Below are 14,382 nucleotides of genomic sequence, written 5' to 3' on the forward strand. Positions count from 1 at the left end.
TCCTTTAGTGTAGTCGCCGATCAGGACCCGACACAGAAACATGGAGCGCGTGTCCGAGTATCCGGTGTAGGAGTGTGAGTATTTCGGATCACTGGCAAAATAAGTCCCTGTGAAAACAGATGAAGAATACTCAGGGATTTACCTCTCCTCCGTCCCTCGGGTCATTGTGGCCCGGAACTCATTTTTTACAAATTGAGTGTTCATCAGAGGGGTTCAGGACTTGTGTCGCACTTGAACCACGAATACACCAAAACATTTTTTTTTTTAAATCATTCGAGGAGTTTTGTGGTTGAAATGAAAAACAGTAACAAATCCTTCTCTCGCGGCTCAATTTGCCCCCTTAGGAATGAATGAATGCGAGGAATGCTTCAGTTCACATAGAAAAACTGAAAAATGCTCAAAATTCACCCAAAAATTATTGTATAATGTGTACATGTGTATCTGAATGCACACTGAAGAAAAACTGACCCAGAGGAACAGCTCATATAGAGCTATAAGGCCATCTAGAGTCACGAAATATCATGTTATATTATAATTTTTCCACAAGAGGTCGACAAAGATATTTAGAGCTGAATTAAAAGGGTTATGCATGAAATTGTGAGTTATTTTGAATTTAAGTTGAAAGAATGTGAGGAATTTGCTTAAATTACAATTTATTTATTATTTATTGATCAAATCTAGTAATTTAAAAGTAAATAAAATTAAAATTAAAATGTAAAAAAAATCTAAAAAAAAATAGAAAAGATATTATTAAAATGAAATAAAATAAGCTTTCTGGACAAAAAAAAAAGAAAAAGTATAATTTTAGGGCTTCGGGTCACTTTGACCCGCGAGGGAAAGATGTGTTATAAAGTGCAAGGGAAGGATGAAGGTTAAAGGAATAGTGCGAATTCTGTCATCAGGGAACGTTCTCCGACATGGAACGAGGCCGAGTGAACGATGACAGAACCTGTTGTATTGTTGTTTATTAACTTCACCTCTCCCATAGGCTGCTCCGTGCGTCCCGCTGATCCTACTGTCGAAGTTGTTCCAGCTGATGGCGTTGACGTTCTTGCGGTTGGTGCCGTGGAAGAGATGCTTCTCGTACACGTCTTGGCCTCGGGCTCTCTTCTTCATGTAGTCCTTCTTCCTGAAAGGGTCAAAACCGTCAGTCGTACTGCGATTCATCGAAGGCGCTGTTTACACCACACCAGTTTCAAATAAAAATGTAAAACTTTTTATGCGTGTTGGCCGTTCGTTTGCACGACTACAGAGTTTTGTGTGCCTGAAAACGCAAACTTTTGAAAACGGGTTTAAAGTGCATGCGAATCTCTGAAGACGATGATGTCACGCACTTGCGTATCACGTGTTCAGTCTATAGCGTTTCATTTGTTTTCTTTATTTTTACGCGTATTATTAATTTATATATTACACTGTATATTTTCTTTTCCTATTTGTTGTAGTCCATCCACCTTATTCCTGACGACCTCACTGCGTTTTGAATTATGGGAGGCACTTCCGGTTTGAGGAACTTCCATTCAAAAAGGCTGAAACTAATCATTTTAAATCATAAGGTTATAAGGTTGCCCTACAAATAAAGCTGATCGTCAGTTTGACTGGATGATCTGTCAGCTTCCCTTCATGATTTATTTTCAGAGATCATGAGAATAACGTTATACTTGTTATTTTAACGTGATGTTATAACTACGGCAAGAGCTCTTTTCAGTCGCTGCTTTCTTTTTTCCATTTGCAATCCGCTGTAAAAGTATGAAAAAGGACAACATATCCCGCACATTTGTGGTCTGTTCTCCTGATTTAATTTACGATATATTGCATTAATAATTCACTGGAATGCACGAAGAATCTCTCGTTGTTCTCCTCAAATCCTCACGTCTCTTTCCAGGTTTGTTTTCACAGGTAAATGCAATTTATAATCAGTCAAAATGGCGGAAATCACTTTGAAATAGTGTCACGTAATGCTGAAGTTAATGAACATTTTTGATTAAGGCAACATAAGTTACATAATACAGATATATTACTATATATTACGCACTTTTGGGGTTATTTGGTCTGTTGAAATACCTTGTTGATGCTTTTACACTTTTAAATTTCCTTTTAATTTTGGATGGTTGAAGGGTGAGTAGATTAATGTCATCTCATTGTGACACTTCTTTAACGTATTGCGTTCATAGAGCGAGAGTTTCACTGATTGTTTACAGTTTAACAGAAGTTACACCCATAATTCGCGCAAAGCATCATGGGGTGCAGGAATAATGTGGATATTAGTTTAATATTTTTACACTATATGTTGGATTATTGTCATGTTTATTATTTGCATGTGACTGGCATTCAATAAAAAAAAAATTTTTTTTTAGATGAAAACATTTTTTTTTTAAATCTATAGTGTTTCATCGCCATCTACTGGCCTGGCAGCAGAATGCAGCGTTTTTAGTCGTTTTCACAGATTCGTGTGAATGTGGATCGTTTTGACAATGATGTCGTCAGTATGAGGAAAACTCAAAGGAAATACTTCTCCGTTTTAAGCGTATCGTTGTCGTGTCGTGTAAGCGTACCCTTAGAATGGTGAGTGCATGTCTTGTGGACTTACCACTCATACCCTTCCCATAATGCTCTGTTCTGGATCCTGTCAATCTTCAGAATGCTGAAGTCTTTCATGGTGCGATAGAACTCTTCACTGATTCTGATGTATTCACTTGACATGCTCTGCAGCGACACTCTCTGCGAAGAAACAGCACAGGATAACATCCACATGTTGAACAAATCAATGTCATTGTGAAGGAATCAGAAAATCTGCGCTCACCTTGTATCCGATTTCAGGAGTCACAGCTTCATCCCAGTGTTCCGGCAGAGCCTTTAAATTGTTAAATGTCCTGAAAACAGATGTGAAGAGTGTTCTGTCATACACGTTTTTTAGAACGTTTTTGAGAGAGAATGAGTCTGAGCGCAGGAGTATTTTCTTACGTTGTCTTGATTGTTCGTACATCAGCTGCCAACACAAATTTGGGACGACGTGTGACGAGTTTTTTGGTTAAGTAGAGTTTGTTTTCCTGGATCATATCTGAAGAGCAAGATCAGTCAAGATGGCATTAAGACGACAGTCATCGTATTCAGCCTTAATGTCTTATAGAGCTGCGTGAAGAGCTTCAAGACCACTACCAGTCAGATAATGTTACCATGGTGACAAATTAACAAGTTACAAATAACGTGACGCATTACAAGTAACGTGCATTACATAATCAGTTTACTTTATCGCTGCAACTTTATAAATTTACACATAAATATTTTAGTTACTTGTTTAATTATATACTTGTTAAATATTTAAGTTACTTAAAAAAGTAATGCGTTACTTTTTATTTTAATTAATTTGCTTTAACACTTAATTAAGTACTGAATTAAAACATAAAAAAAAAAAAAGAGTTGTACGGTAGCTAATATAAAAATGAAACAAAGAATGTCATTTTTTAAGGGAGTAATGCAATATTGTAACGCATTTCTTTTAGAAGTAACTTTCTCCAACACTGCTCACACTGCTCGTCTGTATCATTGAGCCCTGAATGGTAAAGGTGATTTTTTAGGTTACCCTGGAAGCTGAGGGTGTAGGTATGTGATCCGGCTGTGAACTCCACCACAGCACTGCTATCAGCCTGATACTTCTGCTCAAGTTCAGCACTAGAGATGGCGGACAAGCTGTGACCCCCCTCCTGATGAAGAAAATATAACATCATAACGAGTGAAGTAACAGATTAAAAGTAACGTGCATTACGTAATCAGATTACTTCTGTGATATAATGAGTAAAGTAACACATTACAAGTAACATGCATTACGTAATCAGATTACTTGTAATGCGTTACTTTACTTGTTACATCACGGAAGTAATCTGATTACATAATGCATGTTACTTATGATGTAACGAGTAAAGTAACGCATTACAAGTAACATGCATTACGTAATCAGATTACTTTTGAGATGTAACAAGTAAAGTAACACATTACAAGTAACGTGCATTACGTAATCAGATTACTTTTGAGATGTAACAAGTAAAGTAACGCATTACAAGTAACATGCATTACATAATCAGATTACTTATGATGTAACGAGTAAAGTAATGCATTGCAAGTAACATGCATTACGTAATCAGATTACTTTTGTGATATAACGAGTAAAGTAACGCATTACAAGTAACATGCATTACATAATCAGATTACTTATGATGTAACGAGTAAAGTAACGCATTACAAGTAACGTACACTACGTAATCAGATTACTTTTGTGATATAACGAGTAAAGTAACGCATTACAAGTAACATGCATTACATAATCAGATTACTTATGATGTAACGAGTAAAGTATTGCATTACAAGTAACGTGCACTACGTAATCAGATTACTTTTGTGATATAACGAGTAAAGTAACGCATTACAAGTAACATGCATTACATAATCAGATTACTTATGATGTAACGAGTAAAGTAATGCATTACAAGTAACATGCATTACGTAATCAGATTACTTATAATGTAACGAGTAAAATAACGCATTACAAGAAACATGCATTACGTAATCAGATTACTTTTGTGATATAACGAGTAAAGTAACGCATTACAAGTAACATGCATTACATAATCAGATTACTTATGATGTAACAAGTAAAGTAACACATTACAAGTAACATGCATTACGTAATCAGATTACTTTTGAGATGTAACGAGTAAAGTAACACATTACAAGTAACATGCATTACATAATCAGATTACTTTTGATGTAACGAGTAAAGTAACGCATTACAAGTAACATGCATTACGTAATCAGATTACTTTTGTGATATAACGAGTAAAGTAACGCATTACAAGTAACATCCATTACTTAATCAGATTACTTTTGAGATGTAACGTGTAAAGCAACGCATTACAAGTAACATGCATTACATAATCAGATTACTTATGATGTAACGAGTAAAGTAACACATTACAAGTAACATGCATTGCGTAATCAGATTACTTTTGAGATGTAACGAGTAAAGTAACACATTACAAGTAACATGCATTGCGTAATCAGATTACTTTTGAGATGTAATGAGTAAAGTAACACATTACAAGTAACATGCATTAGCCTACATAATCAGATTACTTATGATGTAACAAGTAAAGTAACGTATTACAAGTAACATGCATTAGCCTACATAATCAGATTACTTATGATTTAACGAGTAAAGTAACACATTACAAGTAACATGCATTAGCCTACATAATCAGATTACTTATGATGTAACGAGTAAAGTAACACATTACAAGTAACATGCATTGCGTAATCAGATTACTTTTGAGATGTAACGAGTAAAGTAACACATTACAAGTAACATGCATTGCGTAATCAGATTACTTTTGAGATGTAACGAGTAAAGTAACACATTACAAGTAACATGCATTAGCCTACATAATCAGATTACTTATGAAGAAACGAGTAAAGTAACGCATTACAAGTAACATGCATTACGTAATCAGTTTACATTTGTGATATAACGAGTAAAGTAACGCATTACAAGTAACATGCATTATGTAATCAGATTACTTTTGTGATATAACGAGTAAAGTAACGCATTACAAGTAACATGCATTACGTAATCAGATTACTTTTGTGATGTAACAAGTAAAAATACAGTTTTATTACGCCAACACAACAGGCACTAACCGCTGTAGAATACGGGATCCAGATTCCATTCTCGTCCTTCCAGTACCAAAGCCACTCAGTGGACAGAAAGGTGGGCTGGACCACTGACGACACTGTGGACAGACGCCGCACACTGTGAGGGCCTTGGGTCATCGTATCAAAATTAATTTGGTTGATTCCAGAGCTTTGATAGAGAGAGAAACAGTCAAAACACTCGACAAACCACACATTAGTTAAAGGAGAACTTGGTAACTTTTTTAACTTAATAAAACTGTCTAGAATTCATTTGGATGGTTAAACAACCTGTTCTGGTGATATTGGTGACTTTCCCCGCTCCCCCCAGCGTTCCCAGGCGGAAAACCAACCTTGCAACTTGGGGACTACCGTCCCGGCAAATTGGAAGTCTCGTGAGAACGAGAACGAGAACGAGCGCGAAACACGAATTGCTTTACGGCAATTCGACATAAACACACACGCATGTATGATGTATTACCAGATGACCGACCTCGGTAGACATAGCTCCACACGATACAGTTGGCTTGCTCCGATCAAAACAAACGCACATGAGCAGCGGTAGAGAGGGGGAGGAGGCCGCCGCAAATGAGTTTTTTACGACCGTGTTGTGAAATATACGCCCCCCCCACAGCTGTAGGGGGAGCTCGTGGGGAAAACATGCGACAACAAAAGGAAAAATCAGCGAAGAAGTGACTAGAGTTCGCTAGAGTTGCCGAGTTCTCCTTTAATACACTGACTGAATAGACAGCTTTATTATTGTGTATAGCAACACACTAAAACCAATGCAAACACCTCAGCAATTGAATAGCAACCACTTTCAGCATCCTAGCAATTCAATGATTTCATCCTCATGTGCTTTCATCACCCACCTGTATATTCTTTTAGGATCACAGTAATCTTTCTCAATGACCTCATTGTAAGGAAGTGCTTTCCATTCGGATCCTTCCTTAACTTCCCATTTATAGGGCAACTTGGAATGCTCCTTATAACATGAGTCTGGAAAACAAGAGTGCAGTTCAGTTCACAATACACACGACTCTATGAATCACATGAGCACAGAGTTATGGGGCTCTTACCACCGTGCTTGCAGAATCCTTCGATGAAATCCATGCAGATCTCAGTTTTCTCTAAGAGAAGAGACACACACACACACACACACACACACACACACACACACACACACACACACACACGTCACTCACCGCATTATAAGCATCTTTTAAGCTGAATATTGCATTCTCATAAAGGATTCGTTCACTTCAGAATTAAAATCTCCTGATAATTTACTCAAACACACGTCATCCAAGATGTTCATGTCTTTCTTTCTTCAGTTGAAAAGATATTAAGGTTTTTGAGGAAAACATTCCAGGATTTTTCTCCATATAGTGACTTCAATGGAGTCCAACGGGTTCTACACGATCCAGCCGAGGAATAAGAGTCTTATCTAGACAAACTAGCGGACATTTTATAAAACAAATAAACATTTATATACTTTTTAACCTGGTCTTGCACTAGCTGTGATGCGACACACATTACGTAATCAGGTTGAAAGCTCACGTGTGACGTAGGCGGAAGAACAGGTCTAGTGTTTACAAAGCAAACGCCATTCACAAAAAGATTAAATTAAATAAAAGGTAAAACAACGATGTCAGACGATATTGAAGTTGGAGGAGAAAATGAGATGAGAGTTTTTCACCCTTCCCTACATTTCTGAACCGGAACACGCGTGACCTTCCAACCTGATTACGCAATGTGTGGCGCATCACAGCTAGTGCAAGACCAGCATCTGTGGTTATAAAGTAAATAAATGTCTATTTTGTTATAAAATGTCCGCTGGTTTGTCTAGATCAGACTCTTATTCCTCGGCTGGATCGTGTCAAGACTTTGAAGCTGCACTGAAACTCACATTTGGACCTTCAACCCGTTGGACCCCATTGAAGACATGTTATAATCTCTACTCAAACCAATAATTTCTTTGTCCTTGATTCCAACCCGTTTTCTCTTTCATGAATTGATGTATGTATGGGACTAGTATTTCTTTTTTTTGTTAAAGGGGACCTATTATCCCCCTTTTCACAAGATGTAAAATAAGTCTCTGATGTCCCCAGAGTGTGTATGTGAAGTTTTAGCTCAAAATACCCAACAGACCATTTTTTACAGCATGTTTAAATTGTCACTTTTTGAGGCTCAGAAAGTGACGCACTTCTTATACGGTGTTTACTCAGCTCTTACGGTGCTTTTCTGTAGTAAAACTGACGCTTCATGTTTTGTGTGATGTACAATAAACTTTATTAAACTCATCAGTATATTTTTGGCCATCATTCGGATGGGGTCGTCAGCAGGCTTAAAGGAACACGCCGAGTTTTTGGGACTTTAGCTTATTCACCGTATCCCCCAGAGTTAGATCAGGCCATACATACCCAAGATGGCGGCTGTGTCTCGTGTGACCTTGTTGTTTGTACACGCTGTGACTATACAAATCACATCATGTAAATAGGAAAATGTTTAATTTGGACGTTTTAGTGTGTGCCCTAGCATACTGCTCCCAATAAGTGACAAAATAACGCCAACATTTTCCTATTTACATGATGATCTGAGAGCACGGGCGGGTATAGGTATATACACTAGATGTCGCCTTGGCTACTGCAGTTCATTGGAACGAAACCGTAGCCAAGGCGATATCTAGTGTATATATCTATACCCGCCCACGCCCTCAGATCACTGGACGCGGCTGTGTTCAAGAGGTAACAACGATATAAATACTGTTCGTTTTCTCACACAAACCGCTCGTTTCGTGTCTTAGGCCATCAATGTGTACTTACGATGGGGAATTGTTTAATTTGGACGATGGGGAATTGTTTTAATTTGGACTCTGTGCATGCTCTTTGAGACAGTGACCATCGACCTGCATTATATGACTGACAGACAAGAACGGTTTGACCTAAAAATATAAAAATTGAAACTACTGCGGAAAAAAAGACACCTACATCTTGGATGCCCTTGAGGTAAGCTAAAACATACCACAATTTAATTTCAAAGTGAACTAGCCCTTTAATGTTGTTATTGGAATGGAAGAGCGGTGTTTTGTCCCGCGACTATAGCGACTCACCGTCACCCAATTGCCCTGCTGCATGGGCTCTACTTCAGCTGGAACCGAACAATGTACAGAGTTCACTAAGCTAGTCGCATCCAAAGCAGTATCTAAAGCCCTTGCATTCTTACTATCCTCGATTAAAGTTTGGATGCGTGTCTCTAGACACCTACATATTGGATGCCCTTGAGGTAAGCTAAAACATACCAAAATTTTATTTCAAAGTGAACTATCCCTTTAAAGAGATAGTTCACCCAAAACCAAACAGTTGCTGGTCCCCATTGACTTCCATACATAGTAGGAAAAAAATATACTATGGAAGTCACAGGGGTACATCAACTGTTTGGTTACTCACATTCTTTCAAATAACGTTTATTTTCAACAGAAGAAAGAAACTTATTCAGGTTTAAAACAACTTAAGAGAGTAAATTATGACTTTTTGGGGGGAGAACTATCCCTTTAATGTTAATAAAACAACAAAACACAGAGGAAATCATTCACTGCTCTTGACTGAGAACTTTAAGTCTGTTGTGTTTTATTTTCATATTTGTTCATTTAATTACTTTCTTCAATTCTACTGTTAAATACACCTATAGCTGAAAAAATAAAGCACTGTTTATTTCATTTGTATATTAAGTTGTGTATGTGTAATATGTATCTCTGTTCTGAATTTTTAATAACAAAGAAAATAGTGACAAAGATTTTTTATCTTCGCCACTTTGGCCTAAATGTCTGCCATTCTTTTTTATTTTATATTTTGTTACCTATATTTTGTTACCTATAAGGCTTTGCTTTTAAAATAGGGACATTAGTTTGGCTGCAATGCTCAGTCACATGCAAAAATAGTAAAACCAACATGAAAAAAGAATCGTGATAAAATCGTGATTTTCCTGAAAAAAAAAATATTTGTGATATGATATTATTGCCATATCTCCCACCCCAGGTGTAAAAAGGTGCCTAGATGTGCTTAGATGCTAAAAATGTGTTATTATTGATCATTATATCACACTACAATTAAACATAATGAAACATTCATTTGAATTGAAATTGTTTTATTAGCTTAGCTAATATAATTTATTAGCTTTTTCTAGAGATTGCAGTCATGCATGACATGGTGAAAAATGACTTGAAATAATACTGAAAATAGGTTAAGATGAATGTTAAAGGTGTGCCCCCTAAAAGCACAAGCGGCCCCTGCCTGGCCCCCCCAGTTACTGTGGTCTAGAACCGCCACTGTCGGATTTTGGGAGTAAATATAGAGAGAGCTATGTGAATTAATACATCCAGCCACACAACAACTACATTCTCGTCAGTGCAGCAATGGCGGATGTGAACAACGCATAGACAGTAAAAGAAATGGACACAGCGACCCCACAGACTTCAACGGAGAAAAGTGAAGTCAATTAGACTTCAGGTCTAATTGAGGGTACCCAAATACCTGTGTATTTAAAGGTGCATTAAGTCATGTTTATTTGAACAATATGTAACTTTATTTTAAGGTGTCATTGTTATGTGTAATTATATATTTAAGTACTGAGTAACTACATGTACTTAGGGTTAGGTTTAGGGTATGGTTGAGGGTTAGTTGCATGTACACTCAAAAAAAATGCTGGGTTGTTTCTGTAAACAAATTGTTGGGTTGATTGTGCTGGGTCAAAAAGTTGGGTTGTTTGGGGTACTGTAAACACATTATTGGGTTGATCATGCTGGGTCAAATGAGTTGTAAGGGGGTCATTCACAAATAAACCGCTGGTTGGGTTATTTTGACCCAGCAACTGGTTACTTTTTTCATTCTTTGCGGAACTTTCTGGATTCTTCACTTCTGACTCGAGGAGCACGCCACTCGGAGCAAGCAGTGTTTTATGGTAAGTTAATATTAATGTTTACCTATATTTTTAATAAGTTGTGGTGGTAGCAGCAAGCTAATTTCACTGTTCAACATACAGTCTTTGATATGGAAGTGTGAGGGGTAACTATTTCTGTGAAACATTAAATAGCCACAGCTAGCCGGTTAGAATTTTTTTTGACAAAATGCCGCATCGTTAAATCCTTAGTTGAAATTAAACCAGCTATGTCAGCAGCCTTTTTGAAATATGCAGTTTAAATTCTAAATTCATCATGTAATTATCGTAAGCCTATCCATTGTGGACGTTGCGTATTTAAAAGTGAGATAAGCGTTTTGTATGAAATCCATACGCGCAATATCCCTCACAGGGCTCGCACGTAAAATCAGCGGGAAATGAGTCTCTAATGTAGGCTAGCTAGTGAGTGAAAAGTCTGCTGGCGTAGTTTTCGAAATACTCGTAAGAAGTGACTTAGTTCCAGCACAGTCATGCGTGTGTCTTCTGTAATGTCTCGAACCATCGTTTCTGGAAAAAAAAAACGGCTTTCAAGAGCTTGATATAGCCTAGTTTTTTTTTTTATGTATGACTTGCAATCTTTATATAGGCTACAGCGACTGAGGAAAGGAGAAATGGACAGGCGCCAGTTTTGAGAAGAAAATTATACCCGTTTAGTTGAACGAATGATCGTCAATATTTAAAACTTAAAAAAATTTAAACTTACATGATAGCCTACCCTATCTTGTATTTTATTGTGTGTAACATCTAAACGAGGCGATCATCAGCGCTGCCAGTCAGGAGATTAACGAGCAGCTTTGAGGGTTTGTGAGTTTTAACGTTAAAGACACTATCAACATTACAGTAATATTTTACTTTTAATAAAGTAATGTTTTATTTTAATGCCTTAATGTTGATAATATTTGTCCAAATTACTCTTTTATTACTATTAGGCCTACTATAATTCAGTTTGCAAATACTGAATACACATTTTGTTTGTTTTTCACATTTGGTCATTTGGTAATGTTTGCAATATTTTAATTGCATATTCAATAATAAATGGATACTTGCACAAAAAAAACGTAACTTGCATGTCAGTTTTATTGCAACACTCTAAGTGATTGTCTGGGAAGCAGACACACTCTGTCAGTTTAAATCTAGACAAACGCATACCTGGCATTCATATAGAACATTATACATTTCTATTATTCAAATCAGTTAAATGATTATTAGGCTGCATAGGTCAGCCGGACACTTTCCTATAACACCTGATGTACTCATTATTTAATAAGAAGAATGGCATCTATGCTAATTTTTGTCTTTCTGTTCATTCTAAAGTTTACTGAAGTCAGCCGGATCCAGGCCGTATCCAGATCAAAAGGTGGACCTGTGCCTGGACCCATCCATGACGCATCCCTGAAGGGCCAGCCTCATCAGCCCTGTGAAGGCCTCATCGACACGACTGATCCTCAACAAACTCGTCTCCATACCGGTGTGATGACTCCGACTTCCAACCAGATGGAACTGGATAAATATTCTGAATTTTCTTATTCAATCTGACCTCTGACCTGTAATGCTGCCTGAATCATAATCATACACTGTTCGCTCGATGGCCAGAGGAGAACTGAACGACTGAGCCTGGGTTCTCCCAAAGTTTTTTCTCCATTCTGTCACCTGATGGAGTTTTGGTTCTTTGCCACTGTTGCCTTGGCTTTTGGCTTGCTTAGTTGGGGACATTTAATATTCAACAATATTATTGATTTGCCTTAAGGTGGACGATGACGCAATTTTCTTCTAGAAACAAACTTTGTTGTATTATTTTCATGTTACAGTATCACTGTGAAGCTGCTTTGATACAATCTGTATTGTAAAAAGTGCTATATAAATAAAGATGACTTGACTTGTGTAATCAACAGGTGAGGACAAACATGGTTGAATATTTACTAAATGAGATGACTGGAGAATTGCTGCACATCTGTGTCTGAGGGATGAGACGAGGGGGACATGTCAGACCTTTGACATTGATTAACATTTGAATTCAATAACGAAAAGTATTAAAGAAATGTATACAATTTTTAAAAAATAAAATAAGATTGAAATCACATATACAGTGGCCTCTCTGGTTTATTGTATTACAGAGATAATAATTATTTTACATTCGTAATATAACAAATATTTGTTACTAATTTTATTAAGGCAATGAGACAAGAAATAACCCAGCACATGAGTAAGACTTAACCCAGCAAGAGGATTAATTTCACCCACTGGTTGGGTCAAATGAATGACCCAGAAATATGGGTTAAATGGTAAAACCCAGCACTTGGGTCAAACCAACCCAGCGCGTGTTCTGTCCAATAGTGACCCAGCGGTGTGGTTAAGGTTGGGTTATTTTTTAACCCAGCAGTTTTTAGAGTGTAATTATGCATAATTTACTGTTATTACTATGGTAAGTACATGTAACATATCAAGGACACTGTAAAATAAAGTGTTACCCATTTTTATTGTGGAACAAATTGATATTTTTCTATTTGTAAATAAGCAATTGATTTTATTTATTTTTTTACTACTGCACAGCACCATTTTATCACCAGCATTTTTTTTTAAATAACTTTGTAGTTAATTGTTTTGTTAAATGTGAGAATAAATGCAAGTTTATATTTTCTTTAAGATTATGTAACTTCTGTATGTAAAAGTCTGTATCATTAAATGGTAACTTGTCTTTCTGTTGTTATTTTTTAGATGTTTGTTGTAACTAAATGCTTATGTAATTCAAGATGCTTTAGTAAAACCATGGTTAAACTGTGGTAATACAGCCAATTTGTGGTACATGAACCATGGTTTAAAAAAGAGAACTAAAAAACACTTAATCCAGAGTTTCTGACAGGAATTACACGTGTGGAAACTAACGTTACCGGAGAAGAAGAACATTAAAAACGACACATGATTTGGGCCAGTTGTCCCACATCTTTTTGGCTACCTGGGACTGTTATCTCTGCATATATGTGAGTTTAGATTTGTATTAATGTTAACTTACCTGTCATGTTCTGCTCAGGCCCGTCTGTTGGGCTGGCGTTTCTCGCAGGTAACGCAGTAGCTTGAGCGTAATTTAACACTTGCTCCATGTTTGATAATCCGTTTGTAAACTGTATTTCACTAACGTTACTGTCTCTGTCTATACATTTCACTAACGTTACTGTCTTTGTCTGTAAACTGTGTGTTTACTTTGCACTACACGCTCCCCGTCTGACATCAAGAACAGAACTGCGCATGTGACGTCACAGACCCGTCCAGGTCGAAGCCGCCAAAAGCCTAGTTCAGGTTCACACTACAGGATTTCAAGCCCGATTTGCAAATCGGATGTGAATTATAGAAATGTGAGTGTGCTATGTTTATGCTAGGTTAAACACAGCTTTGATCACATGGAATATATTATCTATCTATAATTTACAGAAACGTCTGTCTCTCTCTCTCTCTCTGTGTGTGTGTGTGTGTGTGTGTGTGTGTGTGTGTCTGTCTCTATGTCTGTTATTCGCATATCTCTCGAACCGTTAGTCCGATGGATTTCAAACTCGACAGGTGTCTTGCTACGGGCACGAGTAAGTGCAGTGCCAAGTTTGACGTTGTTTGGATTAGAAATGCTAAAGATATCGTTAAATATATCATTTTTAGAAGGTTGTGGTTTAAAAATAAACATTCTGACATAAATCACTGTGTAGCTGCTCCCTGAATAGTTCAATTTTCCACATTTATTGTATGTCATTATGTCAGTAT

The 14,382-nt window shown here is 37.0% G+C and overlaps 1 long non-coding RNA gene across 1 annotated transcript; it reads left to right on the top strand.

Annotated features, from left to right (window-relative positions):
- The first annotated feature begins 8,277 nt into the window (after positions 1-8,277).
- Positions 8,278-9,403, top strand: LOC309485397. Its single transcript, XR_014201170.1, has 3 exons — positions 8,278-8,369; positions 8,400-8,687; positions 8,965-9,403. It is a non-coding gene; the product is annotated as an uncharacterized lncRNA (long non-coding RNA).
- Positions 9,404-14,382: the final 4,979 nt, after the last annotated feature.

This window comes from Leuciscus leuciscus (genome assembly GCF_965113295.1).
Source record: "Leuciscus leuciscus genome assembly, chromosome: 21".
Classification (NCBI taxonomy): domain Eukaryota; kingdom Metazoa; phylum Chordata; class Actinopteri; order Cypriniformes; family Leuciscidae; genus Leuciscus; species Leuciscus leuciscus.